The following is a 3,440-nucleotide window of genomic DNA, read 5'->3' on the forward strand; positions in this document are numbered from 1 at the left end:
ATTATGTCAAAGAAAACGGAAAAATTTTATTTCGGTGATAATATTTTATATAAAGTAGTTGGGTGAATGTCATACTTCTTCGTTATCCACAGGAAGTACAGTGAATCAACACATGAAATACAGTAAATATGGAACCATATATGTGAAGACAGTAACTGTTCTCGAAAGAACAGAATACTGTTGATGACCGTGCAGCTATCCCTGGAATGAATGATGACTAACTGAAACCCTCAGCTGCCGACAGGTATTGTTGATATACCTCGATGTGGACAGTTGAAAATGTGTGCCCCGACCGGGACTCGAGAACCCGGGACCTCCTGCTTACATGGCAGACGCTCTATCCGTCTGAGCCACCGAGGACACAAATGAATAGCGCGACTGCAGAGACTAATCCCTTGCACGCTTCCCATGAGACTCACATTCCCAACTGTCCACAATTCTACATATGTAATGTACCTTATAGACATTTGCCCATCCACTCATTACTCGCGCACGCTTTGGCGATTCCCGTAAGAGTTTGGGCAACCTGTGCGCATTGCACAGACGAAGGTCGATGGCTGGGTAGCCTTTAACTATATATGTGAAGATAGTAACTGTTCTCCAGGGAAAAGCTGCACGGTCATCAACATTATTCTGTTCTTTCGAGAACAGTTACTGTCTTCACATATATAGTTGAAGGTTACAACACACCATTCACCCATCTGTATCTAAAAGGTCTCGTCATGTTTTACCGTATTAGATGAAGATATAGTTCAAGAAGAAGCATGCTCTTCCTCAGAGCACATCTATTCCAAACAAGACAGAAGAAGCTGGAGGTGAAGAGAAGCTAGAGAGTCCACTGGCAGCATCTGATATTTTATTCTTTGAGCGAACAGCCGAACTGTGTGATATTGTATACAGCATTAGATTTTAACTAACGGCAGTAGTGTGGATGACTGGTGATTCATCGGTGCATGTTGATGTATTTAATAACTAATAGTGTAAGATTCCTGGGAGCAATAGGGTTATAAAATCTAATGTTTAAAATTAAGTTTCCTTAAAAGAGTTACACAGTGCAAGAGGTACAAAACTATAGCAAAGTTCTTGAGGCTGCTAACTGTCATAAGCAAAGTTATCTCACATATAGACAAGAAAGTTCTGACTGATTTTTAAATATACATGTATTTTTAAGAGTGAATTAGACAAAACTGGTAAATCATTATTGAGAGGTGATGGTGATGACGACTTGCGTAACAGAATGGGGGAGGACGCATTTCCAGCAGCCCCTAAAAAGTCTTACACGGCTTTGAACGGGGTAAGAAGAAGATAGAATTGAATTTGCACTTCAGTACACATCTTAGAGATTGGGGCAGCTATGCCAAAAAGAGAAGAAGAAGACGATCATTACGATGAGGAAGATTACGGTGGGGAAGAAGATGATGATGATGACATTCACAATTGGAATAAAGTCTCCAATAAATAACTCGCAGTTAGTAAACCGAATACACTCACAGAACGATTAGTATTCTTAGTGGCTTTGAAATTAGGGGGGCCAAAATTCACGTGGTAATGAAATTTTATCTATTCAAGAGGAGCTTTGAGAAACGTAGGTGATCTTCTGAAGTTGGAGGGAAAATACAGTAAAGTCGCATGTGATACCCTAGCCTTGGAAGGGTAAAAAAGGTAACATTTAACTTGTGCACCTTCCATTTCCTCTTGTACTGAGGGATAGAATCCTATTTTAGTTACAGTAAGTGGTTACCCATCGCAATAAATCCATTATCAACGAACCATTATGATGTATAAAATGAATTGTTAATGGATATATATGCATTTTGTTAGTTGTAAAATAGAAACCACTGTTGTTTACAGAAGATAAGTTGATTTTTAGGGTAGTAGACAGATAAAAGACAAATGTGGAACTCTTAAGAGTGCTGCTTAAACCATAATGTTTTTCATCAGTAGGGTCAATAAGAGAGCTGTGAGTATTTTAATAAATAAGACAGACGTTTTAGGTGAAGAAATGTTTAATTTGAAGCCAGCCAAGTTTGAGTGTTGTCCAGTTTTTACAGACTTCTTGCATATTACGATAACCATAAAAGCTGGGTGTTTATTTTCATAAGTTATACTGACACTTTAGAAGTGGAAAATGTTTAGTTTAAATATCTATAGAGGTTTCCAGTGCAGTTCACGTATGAGACTTTCCCATAAAGGAGTGCTGCTTAGCCTAAAATTTCCTATCAGTAGCGCCAGAATGCAAGCTGTAAGTACTTTAGTAAATAATACAGGCAATTTAGATGCAGAGCACTTAATCTGAAACTTCATTATGCTGGCAATGTGGTTGAAATTTTGTATAAAATAATTCAATTTTTATTTTGCTAGACTTTCCGTAAGGTTCTTCCATATACTATAATATGTTCCTATGCTTTGTCTACCTTAATAAGTAAACAGACATTTTAATTGCTGAAGTTTTTAATTTTTGAAGTTGAACTGTGCACACAAAGTGTGAAAATTTTCACAATGACTGTAAATAGTTTTGTTTTCGAGATATCGACTCTGACACTGTCTTTGGAGATGTCTCATCACTCATTGGTACTGCCTTTAATCGGCTTCCTGGTGAATGTGTGTTCAAAAACAATCAATGTACTTCTGCAGATCAAGTGACATATCATAATAAAACAAATTATTCCTTCCGAGACTCTAACACCGCATGCCTTCCTTCCCAAAAACAGTGTATTGGGTTTTTGTGGTGAGACTTTTATTTCACGTTTGGGTAGTTGAAAATAGGTTTTGTAGCAAGCCATAGTTCCGAATATAGAAGCAGCAATTTGTTTGTAATACTTTTCATCAGCTGTAGTTTTTTCGTGTTTTGCGCTACCTTCCCTTACCCTCCTACATTGGTGAGGAAAGAAACAACGTTAGGTGATGACACTGCACACATTGTTAGACTGAAAGTCCTCTACAAATTTAGATACTGAAGAAACTAGACCTCGGACCAAATGAGATCTTAGACAGCTTTTATGTTCTTTCTTTGTTTACCAAAGTGCCACTCAAAGATTCTCTGGAACACATCGGTTCCATCTTCCTGCAAGAAATCACAAAGCTCTTTCATGCAGTCTCACTACGCGCTGTTTCACTTGGAATGGTTACTTCTACGAACAACTTGAAAGCATCGCCATGGGTAGTTCATTTAGTCCAGCGGAAGCCATGTTCTCCGTGGAACATTCCGAAGAAAACGCTCTCGAGTTAACACCTTTTAAGCCTGTGGTGTGGTACGGATACGTCGATGATACCTTGTTTGTGTGGAGTCGTAATGAGGATCAGCTCGGTGACTTCCTAAGAAAGCTGAGCAGTCTCCATGTCACAGTAAAATTTCATCACGGAGGTAGAAAAGGACCAGCATCTGTCTATTGTGAGCTCGACTCCGGTTCACCACCGACAATAGAAAGTAAAGTTTTGAC

The 3,440-nt window shown here is 38.7% G+C and overlaps 1 non-coding gene across 1 annotated transcript; it reads right to left on the reverse strand.

Annotated features, from left to right (window-relative positions):
• Nucleotides 1-284: 284 nt before the first annotated feature.
• Trnat-ugu lies at nt 285-360 on the reverse strand. Its single transcript has one exon. It is a non-coding gene; the product is annotated as a tRNA-Thr (tRNA).
• Between the last annotated feature and the right edge of the window lie 3,080 nt (nt 361-3,440).

Source organism: Schistocerca americana, chromosome 4, assembly GCF_021461395.2.
Source record: "Schistocerca americana isolate TAMUIC-IGC-003095 chromosome 4, iqSchAmer2.1, whole genome shotgun sequence".
Classification (NCBI taxonomy): Eukaryota; Metazoa; Arthropoda; class Insecta; order Orthoptera; family Acrididae; genus Schistocerca; species Schistocerca americana.